Source organism: Dermacentor variabilis, chromosome 6 (assembly GCF_050947875.1).
Source record: "Dermacentor variabilis isolate Ectoservices chromosome 6, ASM5094787v1, whole genome shotgun sequence".
Lineage (NCBI taxonomy): Eukaryota > Metazoa > Arthropoda > Arachnida > Ixodida > Ixodidae > Dermacentor > Dermacentor variabilis.
In genome coordinates, this window is record NC_134573.1 from 161,604,353 (window position 1) to 161,631,955 (window position 27,603).

The window sequence follows — 27,603 nt, forward strand, 5'->3', positions numbered from 1 at the left end:
CGACGTTCGAGGCGCCGGGCTGCCTAATTATTCCTCGCCTCCGCACGTCTTCCCCAACCTTCGCCCAGCGTCTTCCACTTCCGAGTCGCTGCCCGCTCGCGGTTTTAGGGAAGGCCGCGCAAGCGAGGCTCTGCTCTCGACGATCAGCCAGCCTATTACGTGTGGTTACGAACGGCTACTACGTGTCTATTTTGTGAATCTCAGGCGTGCGTATAGTACTCTCACATCTTTCTTGACGCCCTCTTTTCCGTGTCCACAGCAGGGTAGCAAACCAGATGCCCGCGTCAAACCAAGCTCCCTGTCTTTCGTCATCTCTCGCTCGCTCGCTCGCTCTGTAGAGACGAACTTTGCTCTCCGCGTACTTGGCGTGGGTGGAACATGACGTAGGTATCTACTTTCTCTATGATGCTGTTGGATTTTTTTTTTGAGCGCGCGTTATTGACTCCCATGCTGAGAGACTGAGAGCGCGCGTGCGAAGCCGACTTCTTCTTTTCTTTTTATTTCGCGCGGCCGCGCTCGTTCCTCCTTCGAAACATTTAAATCTCGCATTTGCGTTGCATACTTACTTTCTGTTTCTTTTTTTTCTTCATTTTATTTTTCTCGCGTAGCCCGGCGTCGTTCCTCTGTGGGGCTTTAGGCCTTGAGGTTACCGGAGCGTGGGATATTAATGACCTAAAAAAATATACACGCGAAGGCGGACAGTAATTGCGTTGGAGTCACGGGTCATGGCTGAATTAACTTCGCCTTTTCCACCTATCTATCTCCTTCACCGATGTTCCCAGTGGGCGGCGTCCTGCATAATGTCGCCTGGGACTTTTGCACGACGTTGCTTTCCGGTTTCTTACTCGCGAATTGGATGGATATGTATGACACAAGCAGTAGGCTTCTGCGTGTTTCGCTAAATTCCGCTACCGTGTAATACGGTTGATTATAGTACTGTCTGATATCTGCAAAGGCGTGTTTCTTTTACGGGTTTACTTTTGGAAGAGGCTTTGAAATCATTTACGATGAACAGCGTAAGATGGCAGGTGTGCTTTTCGTCGTAAGACGCGTAGCATGAACTGAACTCGAGCGGCCTCTAGGCAGACTAGGATGCGTTCAAGGTTATATAACTCGATCGCGGTTGTTGCGTGAGAAAAATAATTTCATATGTGTTCTTTACATTTAGAGCAAACGTGTGGGTATGTACTTCGCTGCGAACGAAGGTATTCTCAAGAGGGAGTGTTCATACTCGTGAGGTCGGTAGGTTCAACTTATCTTCAATGGAAAGGAAGCACTAAAATGTAAGTCAAATGTCTTGTCATGTCTGTTCGTGTTCATCTGGCACTATCATGTGGAAGTTCGCGTTGATAGTCCCCCGGGTGTATGTTTTCATTGCCATAAAATTCATGATTATTATGAACGACGTTCATCTGAGGAAGTTATCCTGGTGAGGCAGAGCGGTTATCATGACTCGTGCGATGCGGTTGTGGCAGACAAATTCATTCGAAGAAAGACCCCTCTCATAGAAAAATAAAAACGATATGAACAGAGCTGATATTAATGTTTTCGGAAGTGTGTATGTTCGTTTTGTCATTTCATTGTTTTCTTTTACTATTGGTTTTAGTGATTTTCTCACTTTTAGCTGAAGAAAGTGGATAGGCCGACATGCATCGAAGTGTTGTAATTAATAGATGTACAGGAATAAAGATGTGCTCTCGCTAAATGCTAGAAAAACTGCAAAAAGCAGTGCACGGACGTAATTGGTTATAGAGACATCAAATTTTGGCCGTATGCCGAGAGGTCTTGCGCTAGATTCATTAAATTCGTAAGATCCTCTTGTCACTCGGGAGGCGCTTTTATCGTTGTCAAGTTCGCGCTTATAACTTTTGTTTTCTGTTCTTGGGAGCTGCTCTTTTTTAAAAAAATAGTCGCAGTTTTGCCCGAAAGGCGAAGCATCGATCGCGACATCAAATTATTAGCTATGCGCAGCATGGTTAGTAAATTTTTGGCCGTATAAGCTGCCGTAAACATTTGCTTACTAATTAAATTAACAAGCACGGTGTCAGGAGCGCACGAGCAAACATGAATACATCTCACTCCATGGCGGCGGGCACTCGCTTTCAGAATGATGACGTGAGGAAGAGCGGCAGAAGCGGCGAACGAACTCCCCTTCGTCTCTGCCTCTCGCTTCAACGCGAACTAGGCACGCGAGAACGTAGCGCACACGATTCCGTCAGCTGTCTCGGGTCGGCTAGTCTTCGAAGCCCACCGCGCATTACCTTGAAGCTAACAAGCTCGGCCGCGCTCAGCCGCACTATGCGCAGCACCGGCCGGAGTAGTAGCGGAGACGCAATATGCACCCTCCCCCTTCGCCACAGCCCGCGCTTGCAGGTCCCTTCTCTCCCTTTTCTGCACCCAAATAGTCGGCGCGCATTCTCCCCCACCCCCCTTCCTCCCATGCGCGCGGGAGAAGACGCCGCCGCACCAAGCCATTATGCTTCTCGGCTCATCGTCGTGTGCTTACCCTTGCACCTATAGCATACGGCCCGCGGCCATGACTTTATCGCTCTTGGACTTCGTGCGGAACGTCACGGTGACGCCAACGCCGACAACGACAGCTCGCCAGGAGCGTCCACATAATTGCTCTCGCTGTGTAATTTCTGATTGTGGCGTTTGTCTAATGCGCTGGACTAAGCTTCTAGAAAAAATGAAAGCTTCAGTGCGACATCATATTTTGTGACGAAAAGCGTGACCTCGGAACTAGGACGGTGAGCCCAATATATCATATCGCATAGATAGAATCAGTTGGCGAGTTTGTGTTTAACACAAGGTCTGGGCGCGTCCTATATAATGTTGATAGAGGAGTGTATATAGTTTGTGATTGAGTCAGAACGCTGTTAAACTTACCATATTTTTCTACATAACAGTGAAGTAGGCAACAAGAACGTATAGCTAATTTTGGCCAGTACTCCTGAAGTAAAAAAGAAGAAAAAAAAACCACCGACGATTAAGATACTCCCTAATGCGAAATTTGAGCGCAGCTGTATACGTGTTTTAATTTCGCGATATATTGGCTAGCGCGGACAATCTGTCTCGTGCGGCCCGTTGGAAACGGAGCGAAATGTGGCGCGACTGCCTCGCTAATAGGGAGATCGCGAGAGGCGGCACGTGGCTGACGTGTGGGTGCGATTCACAGCAGCCGCTGCAGACAGACCTCCGCTCATGCAGCGCTTTGTTTCCATACAGACGACGCGCGCTACTCTGGCGCCATCTCGTAGCCGTCATTGCCCCAAAGCGCGTCTTGCGCGGCACTACGCTTTTCATCTCACGCCTTCGCCATACCCTCCTCTTCCGCTTCCCACCTCACGGTTCCGCTGGACTCTCCTCCTGCGCTTTCCTTCTCGCGCTCTCTTCGCTATCGCCGTCTTTCGTCTTCCGCTGTGCTCCGCGTTCGCTTTAATCCTTCGCTGTGTTCGTGCGCTCGGTTACGAGGGAGAAGCGCCGACACTAGCCGCAGGAACGGGTGCCTGAGAGCTGCGCTATAAAAATAACGTGTAAGTGTCGCCGTTAAGCGACGTACGAAGCTGAGCTAAGGTTTCTTAGTTAAGCTTCGTGACCTCTTCTGCGCTCGAGGCATGTTTTCGAGCATATCCGATGCCACATCTTGGCTTTCTCTCCCGTCACACTATGTTACGTTTGGCTTCTCCTCACGCACTCTCTTTGTACAGTGAAGCACGCTTTGCAGGCCTATTTTTAAACTGCTAGATAGGGGGTAGGATGGATAAGGGGAGCAGCGAAAGCGATCTGTTTTTGTAATCTCTCTCCGGAAGATTGTTGAGCATGAGGCAGTGTAAATGAAAAGTTCTAGACGGTTAAACAGTTTTATCTTTATTCAGTCTCTCAAAACAGGCAAACAGATCGCCAGAAAAGCAAGCTGCAGTTTTTTTTCCGTGTCGCGGCTCTTGTATTCGCTACGCAAGTGAAGGCGACCACTATAGCGTATTATATTTATTGCGATTTGCATACTTTCCCACTTTTTGTATGCTTTAACATTATACTGTCCTGAGCACACGTTCTCTAGCTTTATATATCTTAGTATAAACCCCAAAGCGGTGTTCGTATCGGTAAGCTATGCAGATGATGTCGTTTAAAATGTATTGCCTCAACCTGTCACGACCGTTTAGTGCGCGTACTTATTTTTTTTCCCTGGCTATGCGGTGTAGTACGCTTAGCTGATCTGGTGTCGCTAGGCTGCTGGCAAGCGAGCGTGTGCTCCGGAAAAAGAATCCTTTTAGCGCTTGGTCTGTTCTGAAACCCGAACCTGCCATTTGACATTTCCATCAATCACTGTGGGCTGAGGTGACTCCCCCCAGCATACGCTTCGAACTCGACGACCGTGTTTAAGCTACGGCGATGCCTGGGCGCGCAACTTTTGGAGAAACCAGAAGTGGTAGAGGGCAGAACACGGCTGGAAAGGGACGAATGAGGAAGCAGTCTGGTGTGGATGGATCAGTTAGGATGAATGATGTTAAACGTATAGAAAAAAGCACTTGGTCAGATCGGTAATATCTGCTGTCCCAGCGAACTTTTAGGGACCCTGTATTGGATGAGTAATTTTTGCAGGTTTATTTACTGCAGAAGAAGCTGTAAGGAGCAGTTCATGTTATATCAATGTAGCCGTTGTCAGCAGCGCTTTCGTTATCAAAGTGAAATACTGGTCGCAGAGCAGTCGTGATAAATGTAGTACGCGGGGTATATTTTGTTGTTTCACTAAAATAAAATGCGCGATCACTACGGCAAGGCGGCATCGCGATTTACTAGGTAACTTGCGCTGTAATACTTCTCTCTTATGTCAGATACTACTGTGTCGACGACAGCCAGAGGGACTCCCGCCTGTCTATGTTACTCCCGCAACTCTTACTTCTAAAAGCTGCACTTCAAATAGCAGCCGCCTCTTGTGAGGACGTATTCATATTTTTTCTTCGATCTGTATATGCGCATGCCACCGTTAAGTAGTAGATGAAATATAACTTGGTTAACTGCGGGTGCTAATGGGTAGTTCAGCGTTGGAGACAAGCATTGTGATAATGTAGAGGGGAGGGGGGGGGGAGGTCTTAGAGAATTTAGGTTCTGACTGCTCGCCCCGCGGCAACATCGTGCGGCCCCGCCTAATCCGAAACCACCTCCCGCCGCACCGGAGCGTTTCCAAGCTCGCTCGGAGCCCCCCGAGTCAAACGGGAGGGCTCTTTCCCTGTAGCCAGCCTGAGCCTTATCGTTCGAGTCAGACCGGTGACACAAACTGGCGGCGGGCGATACAGTGGGAAAATCCCGCGCCAAGTCCAGGCGGCAGTGCGCGTGCGGTGGGAGCAGCCGCCCCGGGGATGGTGGTGGTGGAGGCGAGGCTTATTTTAACGTTCCAGGGCGCGACTCTCCCCCTTCTCTACTCGGTCGAGAAAAAAGATGGAGAGAGTGGAGCGGCGAGGGCAGCGATCGTCTCGCCCTCTGCCGGCGGCGCGGCGGCGATCCCTCCGTTCCTCGCGCGTATCCCGTCGTGCCCCGGTCGGACAAAGATGGCGGGGCTGGGTGCCCGGGACTGCCGTGCGGACGTCGCCTGGGCGCATCCAGCGCGCCGCGGGCCCCCTTCGGCGGCCAGCTAGGCCCCGCTCACGAGCAGGCCGACGCCCCCCGCGTCCCGCCAGCTACCCCTGGGGCCCCCCCAACCCCCGCGGAGGCACCACGGAAGCCCGCGCTTTTCTCCTGCCCGAGCGACGAGAGCCGCCCCCCTCGTTCCCCCGGAAGAAGCCATTGCGCCCGGGAAGCCTTCTCCAGCAGCAGCAGCAGCGCACGCCGCAGCGCGCAGGCCGAGCTGAGGTGAGAGCCGCGAGCGCCGCGCATGCGCGGCCTCGCGATGCAGCCATGGCTTCCCCCTGCTTCTGTCGGGGGTTTACTGGGCCGAGCCGCATGGGCCCTGCTGTTCGTGCGTGGACCCGCGTTGGGACCGGGCTTTCTCGAAACTAGCGGGGCCGGGGCGGTGGTCCCGTCAATGCCGCGGTGCTCTACCCGCAGGAATGAACAGGGGAGGGTCGTCGCTGTCGTCTCGACGACCCGCGCGAGCTGCGCGGAGGGCGTGTGTATCGTGGAGTGCGCTCACGACTTGTATGCCCTCTTGGGAATGAAAGGGCCCCCCGTCCTTGCTTGTCCCGAATCCTCGGTCGCGATTCTCTTTTTTTTTTTTACTCGCTCATTCGTCGGGCTGCGGTAGTGGGAACCCTAGCAATACACCTCGGTGTCCTTCGCACACGCAGCTGTTGAGGCGCCGATGGTTGCACACGAGTTCTGACGACTACGATCCGAGCACGCTGAAAACATCCAGGGCGCTCCGCGTTCCGCCCCTGCCCGCTCTCACTTGCGCGGCTCGCGCTTAGCTCGTGACCTGCTCGCTCTTTTCACGGTTCCCTCGGCGACCGCGTGTTCCGCGACGGTATCTGAGCCGTTTCTGTTCGTATTTTCAATGTTCCCTATGACGTCCTTACGATGCACTTTGTTTTTGTTATGCAGGTTGCGGGAGTGCTTTCCAATTTTTTTTTTCAAATTTGGAAAGTGTCTAGCGCTATCGAACCTAACTTTTTACATTCGCTAGCATTGCGGCGGCCGAAGTTCGAGGTACGTATAGAAAACGCTAGGCCTGATCTTGCCTCGGAGGGCGCAACATTCATTTCAAATCTATAGCAACCTGATTTTCCCGCAATGTATTGACCGTGCCAGGGCACTATATATATGCAGCTCTGAGACGCGGTTTCTTTCTGATTTCATTGCCTAAACGAATAGGACAGGCACGTGCACGCATACGATATCAACCAATACAAATGGATGCGTTATGTGACTTCACTGCGTGTTGACGAGCCATAAATAAAGAGCACGTTACTGGTTAAATGTTCCATTCTTCTGCTGATCTAGGTTCGGACGTACCTCTTCTGCGTAAAAACACTATTGATGTTTCGATGAAGAGTTTTGTATCCAGAGTATACGCGATTTGCTGTTTTCTTTCGTTTTGTTCGAATAACCAACGCCCTAATCTGAAGAGATTATCTTGTTAGATTGTTTGCCTTTGCTTATGAGGTCATTTATTTGTTTCTGCGTGCGCAGTATTACCTAATTTATCACCGTCTGTGTAAGGATTACATTGCCGCTTTGTTGTTTTTTATACCTGCTTATCCTATCTCGGTGAGCATTTTGCTTTTGCATGGTTTGCCTAGACATACGTGGGATGCTTCACCTGTATGCTAAACAGCTTGCGGCAGAGCACGCTTTAGGGGCAAGTACGGATGGTCAATATTTGTTCGCAGACAAGCATTTCAGAGTACTCGCTAGAATAACGGGGAAAACTAGCATGAGTTGACACGTTTTTAATACACAACCAACGCTTCCGAAGATCCTTTTCTTTGTAGGTGCCTCTTCGTTCTGGTTCTGTAGGAGCTCGAAATATGTAAAATATATTTCCGTTTGCGTTTGCATTTCCTTATAATAATAATAATAATAATAATAATAATAATAATAATAATAATAATAATAATAATAATAATAATAATAATAATATGCACATAAAACTCACATGTTGGAATCTATGTGAAGCTGGAAATCAAAGGCTGTGCAACTAAATGCAATTGGCATAATTATCTTTATTTTCATCCTGTGCAACACATAGTTTGAGTAATTGTTTATGTTTATGCACCGCGCAGACTATAGTTTTAATTCCGTATGTTTATGTTTAGGCACTACACCGTCCACAAAATACATCGCAATGTAAATACCAATTGAGCCTGATGCACTCTGTCATTAGGACGAAGGCGATTTATGACGCTGGTGGAAGGAAGAACGGTGATGACCGGTACATGCGCGGATGATGACGAAACTTGTCTGTACATTTAAAGGTTTTGTACCTATTTTTTCACAGTGGTACCGCACCCGTTCCTTGGTACTGCGCAGCCAAAGAACGCTTGACTTCAATAATCGGAAAAATAAGAAAGTGGTCTCACTACCGTATGTCCCGCATATTATACGGCTGGCATGATCTCTCTCCGTATTCTTTCTCGTATGAAAATATCTGACGGAAAATATTTACTCGCAATTTTTTTTCGAGCAAGCTGCAATTTTAGACGAGTGGCTTGCTTTCCGAGAGTAATAGAAACTGAATAGCTCAAGGCTGTGGTGTGGTCCGATGTTTCTTTTTCTTTGGGCCCTTCTTTTGGCTCATATTTTCTAGTCGCGTGCTTCGCTTACTTTCATCACGAGGCTTGTTTATTTTCACATCCAGTAAGGGGCACGCTAGCCGGATAAGTACAAGAAAAAGGAAAAAAAAAAAAGGAACACATTTACAGGATTTTGAGAATCGTGTTATTTTTTTCCCGCTCGCGCTCGAAACCCAACGTCTTCCTTCTCTTCCCCGCTTCTCATTCTTCATCATTCTTCATCACGCGCGTTAGGTAAAGGAAAAGGAAACATTGGCGAGACCGCTTATCGTATAAGCAGTTCAGCTTTCCTTTTTCGGCTCGCTACCGAAAGATGGCGCGAACCTGCCAGCCACGCTCCCTCCTATTTCTCGGTTATGGTTCACTTCCCTCGGGAAAAAAATATTCTTCGTCACCGCTGCCTGTACAAAGCTGGCTCTGTCGGACCGAGGAGATTGTGTGTGCCTCTAGGTGGGAAGTGTTGAGGCTCGAGGTGGCGTTTGGGCCGGGAATCCACCAAGGCAATTCGACGAGTGCGTCCAGTAGTAGGAAAAAAAAAAAAGGTTTATTTTACATTATTTACACTGGCTCCAGATACGGAAGCCCACTGCATTTAGGAACATATTTAACGTCTGAGTTCACATCAGGACATGTCAGCCTACCCTTCCTCACTGCACGAAAGGTCTCCGGATTTAATACCGTCGTCTTCCCTAGGCGACTAGACTAGGGCATCTGATGGCTCTATCGCGGCCAATCACAATCGTCGAATCGGCCGCAATATCCCGCCCTTGATATCGCACCGTTCCCCCGAACTCCCCCTCCGATGTTGCTAAATATGCCCCCGCATATTTAACAAGCGCATAGCAATCCGAGGTTGAAGCCGTTCCCACTGTAGCATTCGACATTGGCCCATTTCATCATTTGTTCCGATTGTCAGGTGCAGGAGGAAGTCTTTTCTTGACCCGTCAACTGTCGGCACCAAAGCTGCGTTGTCTTCTGAATAGGCGCTGATGAATGGCTGGGCTTGCCTCGTGGTCAACGTCTAATTAATGCCCTTGGCCGTTTGAGATGTAACAGAAGGCGCTTGCGCATGCGTCAGTAGACTCAGTATTATAAATTGAAAAACAACTTGAAAAACAACTTGCCGCAGGTGGGAACCGAACCCACAACCTTCGCATTTCGCGTGCGATGCTCTACCAATTGAGCTACCGCGGCGCTGTTTCCCCATCCACTTTCTTGGGTATTGATGTGTCCTAGTAAAACCCTGGGAGTGTTAGCCAGCGCCACCACTCACATACCTTGGTGGCGGACGTGGAACGTCCTTTTTGCTGCAGGCGTCACGAGAACGTGATCTTGTTGGGTGAAGGCAACTGGTCAGTGAACCCACACATGCTACCTAAAGGCATCAATGTTGCCGGATTCAAGACCCTCGTTATGTAATGAACGAGGAGAGGGGGTTGACCGAGGGTCCCGATTTTTATTATTCATATTATAAGAAGCCAACAAACACTGACACCAAGGACAACATAGGGGAAATTACTTGTGCCTAATAAATGAAATAAATAAATTATGAATTAATGGAAATTAAAGTGGATGAAAGAACAACTGGCCGCAAGGTGGGAACCGAACCCACAACCTTCGCATTTCGCGAAGGTTGTGGGTTCAGCGCCGCGGTGGCTCAATTGGTAGAGCATCGCACGCGAAATGCGAAGGTTGTGGGTTCGGTTCCCACCTGCGGCAAGTTGTTTTTTCATCCACTTTAATTTCCATTAATTGATAATTTCCTTATTTCATTTATTAGGCACAAGTAATTTCCCCTATGTTGTCCTTGATGTCAGTGTTTGTTGGCTTCTTATAATATGAGTAATAAAAATCGGGACACTCGGTTAACCCCCTCTCCTCCTTTATATATATATATATATATATATATAATTGGACTCTCATATTCTTGTCCCCTTCCTGCTTACCTTTACGCGCGTTAAAAGTTTTTCTTTCGCAGAAAGTACCTAACAGCGACTGAGCCATAACTTATCGTATTGTTAAGCTCAGCAGTTATAAATAAATTGTGGGGCTTAACGTTCCCGGGCTGCAAATTAGGTTTTGAGGGACGCCATAGTGGGCAGCTCCGGAATAATTTTCGCCACGAGGGGTTCTTTAACGTGTCCCCAATGCACAGACATTTTTAGAACTCAGCCTCTACCAAAATTCCAACCGTCGCAACTGGGATTCGAACACATGGATTTGTTCTCAGCAGCGCTATGCCTTAATCACTGAAGCACAATACTCTCACCGTTTCGTGATTAGTATGATTGATTGATTTGTTGGTTGATTGATTGTTTAGTGGTGCTGGGGCCAGATGTGGCCAAAGAACTTTAGCCTCAAAAAACATTCGCAGAGCCGCGCAATATATTGAGAACTATGGGTTTTGCTTCTTCCTCTTTTCTCTTTAATTGTTTTACTTCTCGCTGCCCGCTTCGTTTAACTCCTCGTACCACAACCGATATCACGACTGGTAAAGCTGATCTTAGCGTTCTCGCATCGTCGATGTCCTCCGGCTGCTAGCTAGGGCGTCAGTTTTAGGGAGCGAATATTCCGCGTTCGGTAGAAATTCAGCAGGTAGTTCGTATTTGTTCGTTCGTTTGGTTGTGCCGTTGGCCTCGTGGAGCCGCACCGCAACCACTGCCAGTGAGGCAATGCTGATCTTAACGCGTTCGTTTCGTCGATGTACTCGGGTATTTGGACAGAGCGTCGATTCTGTTAAGCGAAGGTCCTAGGCTTAATGCAAGGTTATGTGATTGCTCGTATTCGCTGCTTCACTCTGTTGCGCCGTTGACTTCATGTATCGCGCCGCGCAGCACAGCCGCCTTTGCGTGACGTGCTGTAAGATCATAACTTCGTCCTCGAAGGACAAAGTGCACATGTAGAGATGTACAGAAGGAGGGGGAAAGGCAGGGAAGTTAAGCAGAAGGGAAGATATAGTTTGCTACCCTACGCTTGGGAGGTAAGGGAGGGGCAGGTAATGTCACGAAAAAGAAGAGACAGAGACAGAAAGCGAGCACAGATACATACACAGTCACAGTCGGTCACTGTCACTGCATGCAGTGACCTAGCACTTGTAGCACTGTAAACATCAGGTCAGGCTACAGTCGCTTGTCCAGTGCTGTTATCTTTAACAACTGCAACAGTGCCCTCGTCGTCCTCAGCTGCGATGGCTTGTTATGTCGGCATTCTAAAATGGTTTCCTCTGTTAATGGTCTTTGGTCCAAGCACACTGCCGCGATTGCGAGCGATCGTCCCTGTAAATTGTGCTGAGGACAGTCACAGAGAAGGTGTTGAAGAGTATCCTCGCTACCACAGTCATCACACGAGGCGTCGTCAGCCCATCCGATTCGACAAAGTGCACACGAGATGGCTACAAAAACATTTCGGACGGTTTAAGAGATGAAGTTCGGAATGTTTTGTAGGCTTCCGACTGGCTGTCAAGAGTCAGTTCCGTGCACCTTCTGCATGCAAACGGCTTTAGGAAACTTTTTGAACCATGACATAATTATCGTAGTTGATTACGCAATCGTCTACCTTCCGAATTAGGCGCCATTTACTGACAGCTCACGAACTTCGAGCGCAATGTAAAGCTGTAGTCCCGGCATTTTTTTCACTAAAATGTGAGTTCCTAACTCAAGGTCCTAACGCAAGGAAGCCAGAATCACACGAAAGACGGAAAGTCAGTAAAGCCCTCTCGGTGTCATTGCACAGTTTGGCGAGGTTGTCTGACGAAGCGATTGCCGCCGTAAGCGAAGAGACGCCTCCTGTAACACCATTACTCACTCCACCACAATCTTATTTCCCTCTGCGACTTTCGATGCCACAGTAATTTTGTTTAACCAGCCGTACACGTACGCTCAACGACTTTCGATTGGCGGCCGGCGCATCCTGCATTAAAGGTGCTATGGAACGACAAGCCGATTTTAATTCATCCCGGTGAACACTGCCAGCGAAAAACTTATTTGTTATGGTTAGCTGTATGCGTTCGTTATTACTGCGGGAATTTAGTTAAGTTTCGGAGACAACAAAACGAAGTTTCACAATCTAATAGTTCATTCCATGCTAAGACGAGCGTTTTGCGTATGTATATAATGCGGGGAATCTTGGTACTGCTGATTCACCCGGCTACGCTTCCGCATATGCTATGGGAGTGCCCAGCACAGTACACCCAGACTAACACCACGACTCTCTCGTCGAGGTTGCATGAGGCTCTGCGGAGCTCCGCCCTCGACGACCAAACCTGGGCGACCCAGCACGCCCGCGAGGCGGCGGCGAGGCAAGCCCTCGACGTCCCTTCGTGGGAGGCTTAGGCCCGGCCATCATAAAGTGCTGGTTCTACAATAAAAGTTTATTCCTCCTCCTCCTCCTTGGTACTGCTGCTCTTATGCGACCTTTGTTCTGCGGTAAGCGCAGCGGTCCAGCGTCCTCGTTTATTGTCTCGCTTTATGTGGGAAGTACGCGCTTGTGACCTTTGAATATCTTCGTTTCTTTTGTTATGGGAAAGAGCAATTGTAGAGCCCGTAATGTGACTTGCTTATGTTAATATATACATATATATATGTATATATATATATGTGGAAGGTGGATCGACTGATTAATTTTAGCCGTATCGAGAAGTCTCACATTAAGTTCTCTGGTTCGGGATAAAAGTGTGAAACGTTCGTGTAGCCGGTCGTAGCACCCCAGCCTGAATACCATAACACGAATATTTTACGCGGTCCTGGCGATTTTTTTTTTACTTTAGCTGTAAGTTAAGGAAGTCAAAGTCGCCGTTTACGACGGCGCTAGTTACACTTGTGTCTTAGTACTTTCGCTTATCGATACCTAGTACTAATTAATAATCAAAATTGGATAATTTTTGTTATGTAGCGTCCGCATAATGTGAGCACATTTGTTTCGACACGATGCAGCGTGCACACATTCGTGCACAAATACCCAATAGGACTGAAGGACCTAATAAATCTATATAATGATGGCAATGCATAATACAGGGAAACAAACCGAATTCCGACCAAATGGGTATGGATGAAGGTTGAAAATTACGTTCCGGTTTCGATGCAGAGACTTCGTTTATGAATACGTTATTGTTATCTACACTACTCAATCTACATTTAGAACCTGATACAGTGGCGCAGCCTCGTCGTAAGTGACAGGGCTACACTTTAATGCGCGAGATAACTTCACAGGGGAAGGAGGAAAAGAGTTAAGCGTAGTCGACTTTAAAGCCCTTCTTTCGTTGACCTTACCATCTACTCTGTGGGGCGACGGAAAAGAAAGAAAATGGGCTGAGCAACATTGGTTGACGGGCAGCAGGCGGTCTGCTGTCCTGGTGATCGGATTAATGAGACAGAACAGCTGCCCTTGTTGCGGCTGCGAGGCTATGGCGAGGGACGTTGAAGAAGTCGATATGGTAGGCGTTGACAGGAATCGGGCTTTATCTTCAGTTCCCGCCGCTGAACTGTAGCGTAAATGAAACGAACCCAGCACGGTTCCTGCGTCCCTTTCCTCTCTTCCTCTCTTGCGCTCCCTCCTATAATTTAAACCACACCGCTGTGAGAAATAACAATAATAAAAAATAAAGGACGCACGCAGAATGGTGGGGGGGGAGGGCTTTCAGAGGAGGAGGAGGAGTGAGAAACCGCTCAATTCGACGCCCAGGCTGGCTCTGAGCGCTGCGCTATGTTAAAAAAAGAAGGAAAAGAAAAAGGGAAGAAAATAGAGGGAAGAGAAAGCGTTGGCATATTTAGGGCACAGCTCCTTTCCTTCTGTTTTTTTTTTCTTTCTGTGCGTACGCGAGACAAAAGCAGCGTCACGTCGATGCACAGTTGACTGAGACATTGCGGAACAGGAGAGAGAGAGAGAGAGGAGCAGCGGTGGCCGGCGAGAGAGAGAGAGGGGGGGGAGAGCAGTGAGATTTGTCTGAACGGAAATCGATGCATGCATGCGTCGCTGCATTAGGCATACGGCCGCATCGGCAGGGCAGTATAGCACCGGCAACAAGAGAGACAGCAGGAGAACGCGTGCTGCCGCCGCCGCCGCGGAAGCGGTACGAGCAAAGGAAGCAGCGGAGCTGCAGGGCGATTATTTTTCTGCGAGCACTGCTTTTGTGCGGCCGCATTTAGATCACTCGGCCCCGCGCTCCTTCCTGCCCGAACCACTCTGCGCCGCTGCCCTTTTGCCGGGAGGAGGCATTGGTAGCGGCGCTATAGGCCCTTGGACTGCGCACCAAGCCGCGTTCTGTCTCTGCAGTTACTTGCGCTTGACGAGAGTACGAAAATAGGGGGGGGGGGGGGGGGTAGAATGGAGTGCCGTATAGCTCACTCAAGGACCCTACGTTTGCCTTCCTTCCTTCCTCCCTTCACGTTATATCTTAACCCTTTCACCGAGCGCCCATGCGTTGTGGCCCGCGCTTTCCTGCCGCTGGCGTTGAACGCATACGGCTCGCTTTTGTCTCAAACGCTGGGCACCTCCCTTCCACCCCCCCACCCCTCATTTCCATATAGAGAGAGTCTGGACCCCCGGAGCTCTTGTTCCAGTGTAGGAGCGCAACTCGAGTCGCTCGTGCGAGTGACGGACTCTATATATGCGATCTCACGCTGCGCTGTAAGTTGCTTTCGCTCTCGAGAGCGTGTTCTGTCTCGGGTTCGCCGGATGATCGACGCAAAACATTCGCGTAATTGTTTTATGCCGGACCACATATCTTTTGTTCGCCACCGCGATTGTCTGCGTAATTAGGCGACATTTGCTTTGACGATGGCGAGCCGAGTTGTAGAAACGTTTCGTGTGGAGCTGGGGGCTCCCCCTCTCCGTTCAATCCTGTAGTTTTCATAGTACCCGCCCTTCCTCACTTGTTTGGCATATTCTAGACGTGTGCGTATGTGTGTGGTCAATGGACAGCATCGAAGTGACCTCGACTGCATGAGTCTTTGAAAACGTTCTTAGCGTCAGTTTTGAAGCATTCTTTGCGTGTGTTTAAGGCCTTAATTGAGGATTCGGTGGCTGCGTTCGCGACTTGCGTAGGTTTACTCTGACCCTTTCTCTATTATCGCCTCGTCGAAGAAGAAAATGACAAACCATTTTGTGTTAACATCTGCTTTCCATAAGGCTTCGACTGGGGCTAGTTGGTATGACATCGTCCTGTTTGCTGTGCTATACTGTTATACAAAGGACAAAAAAAAAAAAAAAAAAAAGAGAGAGAGAGAGAGAGAGAGAGAGAGAGAGAGAGAGAGAGAGAGAGAGAGAGAGAGAGAGAGAGAGAGAGAGAGAGAGAGAGAGAGAGAGAGAGACATGTGCGTCTCTTTTTTTTTTTTTGTCCTTTGTATAACAGTATAGCGCAGCAAACAGAACGATCCTGCTAGTCAGGTGTTTGCTACGAACACATCATGAAGAAATCATTAATCCTTGTTTATGAGAACCAACTCGCCTTAGAATTTCTAACCACTTGCATCAGATCTTATGTTTCTTCGTCGTTTGGGTCAAGTAGCTCTCCGCACTTGCCGAAAGCTGAGGTCGAAGGAGCTGAATGCTGATACTACTTGTTTCTCGGGAGTGTCCCAAATGTGGGAATACCGCTCTTCCGATTTGGTCACTCTTTCTAGATCGATCTAGCCTATAGAAGAGCTCTAGCAATACATCACTGATAACTTCCACTATTGTGCCTGAATTGACGTGACGTTATCTGCTGCCACATGTCCAGAGCGGAGGAACGGATAAATGAAAAGGTGAAGAGAAGGCAGGGGAATATTTATTAGAAAAGTGTTTGCTTGGCTATCACCCGGTTGGTGAAGGAGATATATGAGTAGGAAGATAAGGAGTGCTAAGGAGAAGGCAAGATAAGGAGTGCGATAAGGAGATAAGGAGTATCTTTCATTACGCCGTAACATTTCTAACGTAAGCGTTGACCTTTTTAGGTGGCTTCACACCACGTGATGTTCGGGCTTGGAAGTTACGTGTGAGTCTACAGGGACGCGAGCTGCCATGGACAATTTCGTCTTTCATCGCGGACACTGGACCTCAAAAAGACAACAGTGTCGCCTTCTTCTTCCTCGAGCGAATGATAACGCCTTCCTTCGCTGGATGAAGTAGTACATGCTTATGGCTCGACAAAGGCCAAGTGATGATGACGGTGCAAGGAAGGCCGCCGACTTTTTGTTTACATGTGTAGGCCTCCTGATTGCTGCTTGTAGCTGTTCGTGCGCTTCCCACGATGCGCAGTAATCCTTCCGCATTTATCTGCTGCCTCAGAAAGGCGGCGCTGCGCTGGAGCAATTGCCGCCTATTCTACCAAGGCTAGATCCGCCCACGGCCAATTCCACCACCACCACTAGGCCTAGAGCTGCTCACCTGAAGCAATCCGTGCGCATCCTCTGCGCGGCGATTGGGCAACGAACGCGGAAATCACAGCGGAAGACGCCCAGCTCCGGCCGGCCAGCCGTTATCTTCGTCGCGCAGCGGCTTTCACTGAACGCCTTGCTGCGCTTTTATCTTCGTCTTTCTTCGCGCCCCGTTGTCCACGTTCCCGGCGACTACGATCTGGTGCGCTGTGTTTCACTTACGGCTTCCGAGTTGCGCGAAGTATGGGCAGGGGAAAGGCGTGCAAAGGGGGAGGCCACAGTACCGAAGCGCTGACTCGCCGTTACCGCCTCAGCCTCCCCCGTCTCTCACCCCTTTCGGTCGATTGATTGTCGCCGGCCGCGGGGTCGCGCGGACGCTTTGGGCTCCCGGGCGTTGTCGCCCGGCGGCGGCTGGCATTCCGCGAACCTCGCCACCGTCGGCGACGTCGATGCTCGGACGTCCCTGATGCCCCCTGCCCCCTTCTCCTCCGCTGGACTGTTCCCTCCCTCCGTCTTCTTTCCATGTCCTCGGTCCCTAACTCGCCTCACGCTCGATTAAGCGCGCGCTGGTCGCTCTCATTATCTCCACGCCTTCTTCGACTGTGGGCCTTCGCTTCCACCGTTCTTTCTTTTTTGTTCCTTCGCCTCAACCCTAGCGGACCTGTCAGATAGCTTGATTCGGCGCCCGCAGTATTCTTCGATTGAGATCACACGTTCAGTGTTCGCCCCCACAGTCCCCTTCCTCGTCTACACCGCATACCCGCCGCCTCCTCTCCTGGCTAACATTTTCTTTTCTTGCTGGCGGTGCGTTGTCGCGTCTATGGCACAGTGCTATGCATGCTCGGTACTTCGCGCGCGTGAAGCACCTATCGCCCAGATGCTGGGTTCTAAGATGCTAACTTTGCTAACTTCGACTGCAGCCGAAGACTGAGCCATACTTCGGGAAGGAATGGAAGAGAGCAATAGAGCATGAAATGTTTGCGAGTAGTGCGACGTAAACGGACTTCCTATACGATGTCGGAAGAACTGGGTTCTTGCGGGGGACGGAATATTTGCCCACAAAAATATAGCGCATTACAACGCGGTCGCGAGGTTCGCTCAAGTTATTGCTGTTACTCTCGGCTGACACATCGGCAGTTATCTTGAAATTTTCTTATGCGAATTCAACTTGCGGCGTCCCTGGGGCTGCTGCGAAAGTTTCGATGTTTCCTCCCAAAGCCCTGCTATCCTTGGTTTTACTTCAGAATTTCACCAACCAACAGTCGCTATTATAAAAACCATGCAATGGAAGTGTCTGTTTCGACGTGAAATAACAACTATTTTTGTAACTTTTTTTTTCAGTCGCCGTCACGTCGTTATCGCGGTGATCGCACTCGACTAGCCAGGACAGAACGAGCGATTTTGAAGACTGCCAAGGTTATAAACAGGTCTAGTTGGCGATACTTCACGGACAAGCGCGCTGGTTCAAGCACTGAGTGACGGAGGTCTACTAGTTGCATTTGCCCGCGTCTCCTTGCACTACAAGCAGTGCACACTTTACCATAAAGATTTTGAAGACGAAATTCCTGTGTGTCGCGCCTCTAATGGACAGACCGCATAGCGTAGAAATCTGACAGTTGTGTAGAGTGTGGAATATACCAAAATCGAATGCGCGGATTTTTTGTTGTACTTTTTTGTTTCGTGCATCAAATATTGAGAAAACGTATCCGAGTGCATTGACTTTGAATGGACCACTATGGTATTCTTCCCTGTCACACTTAGGCGACTCATTTGTCGTAGACGCTAACATTGGCGCCCCGTCGACCACGCAAACGAAAGAAAGGAGAAAAAAAAAAGGGGAAACAGATAGAGAGTAAAGAAAAGAACCCTGATGTTCACACTTGTCTGCTTGGGTTTTTACTCTAAGTCGCGGAGCGTCTGCCGTTCTCTCGCCTCTCTTTTCGCTCTTTGCTTAGAAGCGCAATGGAAGAACATTAGCGCGGCGCTAGATAAACATAACTGCCCCTGCATTAGTGTTTCTTTTTTGGGAGAGTGCTTTTATCGACCCCTTTCCCCCCTTTTTTTTAGTTTCGTCGTTTTGTTTAGCTTGTTCGTAGATTCCTTCTCTGGAAACGATCGTGACTTGTCGAAGCTTGACTTTCTTCACGGACTACGATGCCCTGTTCCTTTCAACTAGTTCTCCGTTTGTTCTATTATATAGTGCTCCCTGTTTAGGTACATTCGTGTCGTCATCTCCTCTTGAGACCCGAATATAGCTATGGGACATAATCACTCTTTCCGGCTGGTTTTTATTATCTACTAGTATGTTACAAACGTGAAAGACATTTTCTTTTTCAAATTTATATACCACGGTTAGATGCCAAAAGATGCATCCCCATGCTAGTGGAAGAAGTAAGCATCTTCTCATGTTTGCTGTGGTAAAAACTACACTTTATTGCCTAAACGATATTGCCCACACGCTAAATGCTTCAGTATGCATCCAAGAGGTCAGCGATATGAGTGTAATCTGCTTCATGCGCCGGCTGCAGCGAAAATAAAATAATTGCTTTTAAGCAGTACTCCACGTTGTGCAGTCATTGCAGAACGCCAGCTCTTGAGACCGTGACGAAACTGAGAAAATGAGATTTAAAAAAAAATTACCGACGATTACGATATTACGATACGCAGAGGGGCTCGGCCTCTCTGTCCCGACGTGGGAGCGGAACGCATCAGTCCCAGACTGATCCCTCAGGACCTAAAGTTCCTCATACCATACCATACGGTACTCCCTAATGCGAAATTTGAGCTCAGCCCTGCACGTGTTTTCATTTCGCGACACGTTGGCTGGCGCAGACATTCTGTCTCGTGTGACACGTTGCAAACAGAGCGAAGCATAGCGCGACTGCCTTGCTAATGTGGAGATCGCCAGAGCCAGCGCGTGGGTGACGCGTGGGCGCCATTCACAGCAGCAGTCGCAGAAGGGCCTCCCAGTCAACGCGCGCTACTGTGGCGCCATTTCGCAGCCATCGTCACTGCGTTACGTTTTTCTCCTCGCGCTTTCGCCATATCCTCTTCCTCCGCTTCTCCTCGCGTTTTTCATCTCTCGCTGCGCTCCGCGTTCGCTCTTTCATCCTTTGCTCCTTCGCTCGGTTACGCTAATGCTCGCCGCAGGAACGGGCGCCTAGGACCTGAGCTCTGAAAAAGCAGGAGTATAGTGCGTCTGTGTGCTACATGGTGTAATGCATGTAACCATGCGCGTACCTTGACTGCAAAAGGTTACCGTATACTTTTTTTCCGACCGTGCCCAATTTGCGGTTCGTGTATTAGAGATAGGTAGGAGCCCCTGAAATTAAGGACAAAAATATATGTGATATGGAAGGAAAGAGGAGAGAGAGAGAGAGAAAGAGAGAAAGCAAGGGTAGGAAAGGCAGGGAGGTCAACCAGAACAGCATCCGGTTTGCTACCCTACACTGGAGGTGGGGGAAAGGGGAATAGAAAGAGGAGGGAGGTGAGAGCGCAAATGTGGACGAACGCCCGTTATTGCTTCCCCCACTAACTGGCGCAGTTTGGGGCCCTCCCTTCTCCTGCACCCTCATTGTTTTTCTTTTTTGTTTCATTATTATACACCTGCGCCCAATATCTTCTCTAGCCCTCTCGTTTCTGTTTCTCCATTCCCGAAGGGCCTGATGCGTTAGCGAGGGACCTGTGGTTCCTTTTCAGCAAAATAAACGTTTCCAACAACAAGTTGCTACCCCACGTACTTCCCGCGACGTCGACGTTTCTATATCCCTCTCGCCTTTACGATTTTCTCTTCGCCTTCGGTACCTCTCCGACCTTCTGCCGTTCTTTTTTTTTGCGTGCCGCTTAAGCTAAATCTTAGCAAAAAAAGAAAGGAAAGAACACATGGGGAGGTGGTCGCGCGAAGCGACCTTTCGCTGCGCGCATCACTCTCCTTCGCGGCTCGGGCCACGTACGCGCCTGGACGCGCCGGCTCGACCCCGTGGCTGCTTTCCTCACTGAACACCGTTTCTCTCGCGCCTGTTCGCTCGCTCGCTGCGCCGTTAGCGTCGTCCGCGGCCTTCGGCGGCTCGCGCTGGGCGTGTCCGCGATCCCGTCAGCGAGAGAACCCCGTCGCACGCAACGGGGTCAGCGCCGAAAGCAGCAGCAGCAGCTAGAGGGGGCGGCAGGCAACGGCACACCTCGCTATCGCCCGCGTGAGACCCGCGAACTAGCTGGAACGGCAGCAAAGGCGCGCCGCGTAATTACTGTAATGAAGCGTTAACCCTGCGCGGCGCTGTTCCGTGCTCCCCCGCTTTCTCCTCGTAATCCGCGCGCCCGCGAGTGCACTTCCCCGCTCGACACGCGAAGCGACCCTCCTGACCCTTCGCCCCCGATACTTCCCCCGACTCCTCATCTCCCCTATATTCGCTCCTTTCTCCTTCCTTCTTCGGTGTTCGACACTCCTCTGCTGCGTGTGGTTCGAACCGAGGGTGCGAGTCCTGTTTGCGTTGCGGGCGACGGATAGAAGAGCTCACGTTGTCGCGCATGGGTTCGATTCGCCAGCAGTATCGCTTTACATGCGCCACGCGTGACCGAGCTCAGTGACATGTCATATCTTTGCTGCGCGTTCGTTGAGGGAAACATAGATGCGTTTATTTCAAGGCGACAACTGCGCGTCGCATTCGCTAGCGCATTACCCTAATGCGATGCGTCAGTGTTTACGCTTAGCGCTTCATGCCGTCCCGGCGGTTTGCGCCGTCCCTTGTTGGCCTTAGGAAATGCAAGATCGTATTGCGCGTTCCTATAGGGAACGTTTGTGGACGCAGCGTCCTTCTTGCTCTTTTCTCTCTTTCCTCCCATATTCGATGCGATGCGCCAACCGTCTACGTCAGTTTACTGAAACCGACTTCCCGTTCGACCCATTTCCACGCATTAACGCGATGCGCTCCTGTATCACTCATGCTAACGCAGATGGTGCTGAACACAATACTCTGTTTACAAAGCTGTCCTGCACCTTTTTGTTTCGGCACTTCTGGTTAGGTGGTCCCCTTTATAATCGCCTGATATCGGCGTTCAACGACAAAGTACGAGTCTTTCATGTCAAGGGCTTGACGAAAACTCGTCTGGCCGAGATTTGTCGTTATCAAATCATTGTCAATCGTTGAATCGGGTACCCGTGCGCAAGTGCGCATAAGTCGTGTTTTCCTTCTGCAGACTTGACACGCAGTCTGTGGTGACGTTCCGAGCTGACCTCAGTGCAAACTCTTTTGTGACAAGACGTGGTGAAAGTTGTGAAAGTTCATCATGCAAAAAAAAAAAAAAAAAAAACGAGCGCACGCCCGCACACGCACACACACTCGCTTGCCCGCTCACCCACTCATTCTTTCTCTCTTTCTGACGCGCACGCACAGAAGCAAAACAGGTCATCTGACCTTTCTGAAAATGCGCGACGAGAGTTCAAAATGCGCGAGCTTTGCCGATTGCCCAGTAGTTCCCACCGACTCAAATAGAACGGCTCCAACTCCGCTTTCTTGTCAGCTGAGTACTTGAAACAAAATCTGCGCCACCTCCCGCGTCGTCACTTGCCACGCATGAGTGACTCGCCACTTTTCTATTGCAAGTGCTCCTTTGCTTCTGCTCTTTTTCACTTCGATCGGTCGTTGGCTGTATCTATTTTCCACTGCATCGTTTGGGAGAACTGGCTGATAAGGTTGGCAGAGAGAGCGAAAAAATAAAAAGTAAAATAAATAAGCGAAACGAAAGCACAACTCAGCACTGGAGGTAATGATGCGTCGCCGACTGCTTCCCAGCATTGCTCCGCTTAGCTTTTTTTTTTTTTTTTTTTCGATGTGAAGCCTCTCCCACGTCTGGGAATCGTGGGGGGAGTGCCGCTAGATTCGTGAAAAGTGAGCAAAGCGTGGTCGCGACCCAGAACTGCTTCGCAAGGTTTCGAGAGTCTGCAAACCGACGCTTGCGATAACTGGCGTTCTATCTCACAGTGGAGCTTGGGACTGACTCGACGAACGAGATTATGCCATAGTTCATGGAGCGTTTTTTAGTAAAAAATATTGCAGGTACATCGAAGGTGTTGCAGAAAGAATGAAAAGAAGGAAAGTACAACTTTTATGTGAAAATTTCCCGACAGGAAAAAAAAAATCAATTGTCTAATTTTTAGACTGCGTGCGCAGAACGCATACGAGGCGTGCCCCTTGCATCGGTTAAAACACGTTGACGGGCTAGTTGGTTGGAATCCGTGATAGAATGTGTAAGCCCGAGTGAACGAGGACGTAGAAAGCGACAGACACACAGAGACAGCGCTACTTTTCGTCCAGATAATTCAGATAATAACAAAAGGAACGCATGTTCTACTCAACATCGCAAACAATTTGTAACCTTCACTCAAAACCTTGTATATGTCATTCCACTTTCGTGCGGAAGAATGTATGTTGGTCAAACTGGCAGATGCATCAATGAGAGACTAAAAGAACATCAGTATAATGTCACTGGAGTAATTTCGGGCTATTTGGACATTCACTGCCGAGATTTTCTGTGAAAACCAATGTCGGAAGGCACTTCTATTTTGCATAGGGCTCATAGCAGGATGACAAGGGACCTTGCGGAGGCCTATGAAATTGCAAAATTGGAAGAAAGGTGCGTCAGGAAGCCATCAGTGTCGCTATCTGAAAAAAGAGATACGATTCCTCGGTTTATCGCTGCAACTGTGGGAGTGTATGTTTTGATCATGCCTTAGACACGTGTACGGTTCATCGACATGCACCACTGAATATTAATTTTCGTCCACTTGCATCGTCATCCTCCAAATTGGAGTTGGTGCCATGAGTGTGCAGACTTGATTGTCTAATGCCGTGACATGGGATGGACTTCCTATTTTCTTTCTTTAAATAATTCCGTACATTTATTAATATGGTCACCATGGTGAAGGAGCTTCTGCTTTGCAAGTAAGTTGCCTATAGGGGCACTGAAAATGGTTTATGGAAAAGTACATGCAAATGAGGAAAACGAATGGCTAGAGTAACAGAACAATGTAAAAGAAAAGAAGAAAATAATGTTGGCAGTGTGAACAGCAGCCGAGTTTGCTACTGCGAGGTGCCATTCATACTCGTCTGAGCTGAGTGAGTGGCCCGCACGCGAGGTCATATGCAGTGCGATAACGTGCTAACTTGGACTGGTTGGTGCATGTCTGAAGAAAACGAGTAAAAGCGCTGAACAACCGGACCTGACTGAGACAGACGAAGCGCTGACTTTCAACCAATATTCTATTGCGCACGCAGCAATATGTACAGGACTTGAACAAGCAGTACAGTTTTAATCCCCAGCTGCTCAAACTGCGAATGGCAGGTTACCCCGACAGCTTACCGTCCACCATTGCCGAATGTATTTTAGCAGACGTAAACACAGCCAAGGCGTGGCAAACGCAACAATCAAAAAGAGCAAAGTTCGAATGCAAGAACCGCGGTCATTCCCTATTTGCACCAGGGGTATCATCGTATAAAAAAGATAGCTCATAAAGTAGGCATTAGGGTTGCTTTTTTTTTCGGCAAAAAACAAATTCTCCAGTATGTGCCAAAAAGTAAATAGAGAAGACACGGTGCCCCGCACGTCTGATAAGAAACACAGAAAAAAAGCCCTGTTGATTGCTGCCACAATATAGTGCACGAGATCCCCCTCTCGTGCGGTCGTTTCTACATCGGCCAGACTGGCCGTTGTAATAATGACCGCCTCAAAGGGCATTCAATTTTAATGAAGGGTTGTGTTGGCAGTCACCTAGCCATTGCATAGCTCCCGGTGTGGTTGTCGTGCATTGTTTGTGACAAATGCAAAATACTAAGGCGCTAGGTTGACCAGCGTGCACGTGAGATATGCGAGGCCTTTTGCATCGACAAGAAAGGCGACATGTGCGCGACTGCGTGCGCCTTCGGTGCGGCTCCTGACGAAGGAACTCGCGCATCTTGCACGTGTATGATGGCGACCACTTAGTTGTGCTGTTTTTCACAGTATCCTTCGTCGCTATATATTCCTGCTATGATATGTTCTCCTCTCCTTCCTGTCCGTTCAAGCCCCTGTATATATTGCTGAGTGCGCAATAAAATATTCGTTGAAAGTCAGCGCTTCGTGTCTCCGTTGGTTAGCGCTGTTACTGGTTTTATTAAGAGGTCATATCCATCTGGTCGTGCAGTAGCTGGACAAACGGAGTCGTTAACACCAAGAACATTTAACTGTTATAACATTGTGGAGCGTTTGCACAACGCTAACTAAAGTTTTTCCACACACCTGGGAGCAATAAAGTTCGCCGGTTTTGCGTATGAGTTTGTGGCAAACATGCAACAGTGCTAAAGCGGGCAGCCGCGCTCAGAGACGTTGGTTGTGTTTTATACCACAGCGCCCACGAACTTACTTTTCTTAACACGGATGCATATGGGTCGTTTTCTCCTGGTTTGGTCTTTTTTGTTTGTTTGCATTGACTTTGCTTTTTTTGTAGATTTAGTATGTGTGCTTGCGGTATCTATGTGTGTATTTGTGGACAAATGTGCAGTTGCAGTTGGTTGACTGGGCATTGGGATAACCGGCTTGATAATGTAGCCTACGTCCCCAGTTGTCTGTGGTTATTAAACAACATCAAGACTGCCTAGAAACCTGCTTTCGCCAGTCCTTTCTTTATTTTTTCTATCTTTCTTTACTTCGCTCAGTCGATGAGAGAAAGGCGTGTGCCTGAACTGCATAAGGTACTACGATTGCTCAAAGCAACAAAGTGACGTTTTGCATTTGTTCAGGACTGCGATCGTCTCAAGTGTCCCTGGCGTGAGCGCTCTATCTACAGTTACAGCGCCGTCGAAAAAACGACTGTCGATGTTCTAAATTCAAGATCCTTCACAGCTTCATTGGGGCATATAGCCGATAGAACGCATTGCGCGTATAGTTAAAGTAATATTTAACGATTCTCTCTCTCTCTCTTCAGCCGTGCACTTCCTGGTTAAAAAGAAAATCAGAAAGCAGCCTAGGAGGGGCAATGCAATAACGCGTTAACTGCAGCACATCGCCGTACAATACATTATTGTTATCTAAATGTAGATAGCGATAAAACATAGAGCAGTAAGAGCAACAACCAGGGAAGAAATAATTAAAAAAATAATAAGCTATACAATGTCACTGTTAACACTCTTCCAATGGGCTGCTGCGTGCTTTCGTAAGCGCCCTCGTGCAAGCCGTGTTCGACCTGAGTGACGCAATATTTGCCGTCCTTGCACTGTTGGAAAGCGCGCTGCTAGGAGCACACACATCCTGGCAAGCTGGCGGCGGCGGCGACGAAACAGCGCCTCGCCCGTTCCTGGATTGGGTTGGAGGGCGGTGTTTTTGGGGGGTGGGGGTTGGCGGCGGTATTAGCCGGGAGAAGGGTAACAGGCGTCCCGCGGGCCTTCAGCCCGAGCAGCGGGCGCCCGGCGCGCGCTGCTATATTTACCCAACAAAAGGCGTGTGGAGAGGCAGTTCTTGGGAGGCCGAACGCGCGCTGCCTGCTTTCCATTTCCCCGGCCCCCTCTTCCCTTTCGGCTGCGGTCGCCTCAACGGCGGCGTTGGACGAGGAGGATGGAAGGCTGCCCTGCGTCCTCGCTTCTGATGAGGAAGAGGCTGGAGCGCGCGACGTCGTCTGGGGATGACGTCACCGTCGTCTTCTCTCCCTCGAGCGTTGAGAGGGGAAAAAAAGAAATGAAATAAGGCCGCTTCGTCAGGTCGAGCCGTGGCCCGGCGTCCCCGGCTGAGGAAAGGTTAAAGTTGAACGCGTTCCCGTCTTCCTGCCCGCCCCGGTCCGTCGGTCGGTCGTTCGGCCCCGGAGTGTTTTGGTGGGGCCACCGTTGGGAGAGGGCGGCAACGAGGGGAGAGGGAGCATGGAGAGAGAGAAAGGGCTTTGAGAAACGGCTGCCCCGCACTGCTGCCAGCGCGTGCGTGAAAGTCCGCCGCTCCGGCATCGATTAGTTGCTCGCCGTCTAAGACAGCGAACGGGTCGGCCTCTTCGCCGGCCTGCCCGAATAGGAAAGCTAGCGCACGCGTTCGCGAGAGAAAAAGGAGGGAAACCGAAGGGATGCGGCGCTTGCGCCCGTTCGGCGACACCTCGTCGATATTCCGCACCTGACTGAAGCGGCGAGAAAGGGTTAGAACGCAGGCAAGTTTCCAGAGAATCGGGAGAGTCGATTTCTCGAATCAGCGTGCATCTCTAACATTGATGCGTGTGATTTTGATAATTTTCTATGTTATGTAAGCAAAGATTATTTAAGGAAAATAAGTCTGCGGGAAGTTCCTTAATAAAACTGAACATTAAAGCTAGGTGGCTGACAGTAATCACGACGGTAAGTATAAGGCGACGAAAACGGCGCTCGAGAAGGAACAGTGGGCACACACAACGCGCTTTATGTATGTATGTATGTGTGTGTCCCTTCTTTTTTGTGCGCTGTATTCGTCGCGCTATACTTACCATTGTGCTTTTGGAAGGTCGTGGCCCGTCGTACGGAAACGCGCCCGTCTCTTGCTTTGTCAGACGGCAGTGCGCCGTGTAAAACTTTGATTATCACTGCATCAAGTCATGCTTAATGAAGGCCGTGTTTGCATTCTGTTGCATTTGTAGCTCTCGTTAGACACTGCTCTAATAAACGCCTAATATTTATTAATAGTGCTATTATTTCTTGACGTTCATATCTGCGTCATTGGGCGTGCCTGCTTCTATCGTCATGACCTATCGGCCGCGCATTCTTCGACATCTTTCTTTTTTGTCCTGTTTCTGTTTTTTCCTCCTATTTCTGGCGCATAGAGACCGGGGGAACTGTACCTGTATATAATTGGTTGAGGTTTCATCCTTTCCTTGCTATGTCCTGCTCCTTGGCACAGAGTATTATCATTCGGAATAGACGTACAATGCAGGTGACATCACCATATGGCACTAATACAGACTGATGCGCACGCTAAACGCACTGTTTGTAAGGTAAGGATGAAGCAGACAAGGTGTGTAATAGAGGACGCAGAAAAAAAAA

At 49.3% G+C, this 27,603-nt stretch overlaps 1 protein-coding gene and 1 non-coding gene across 12 annotated transcripts in view; both read left to right on the forward strand.

The window, feature by feature from the left end:
• The window catches only part of PMCA (plasma membrane calcium-transporting ATPase 3), a 376,386-nt gene that overhangs the window by 156,269 nt on the left and 192,514 nt on the right, over nt 1-27,603 (forward strand). The gene's annotated exons all lie outside the window — the stretch shown is intronic.
• TRNAS-CGA (transfer RNA serine (anticodon CGA)) lies at nt 9,878-9,950 on the forward strand. The gene has a single exon. It is a non-coding gene; the product is annotated as a tRNA-Ser (tRNA).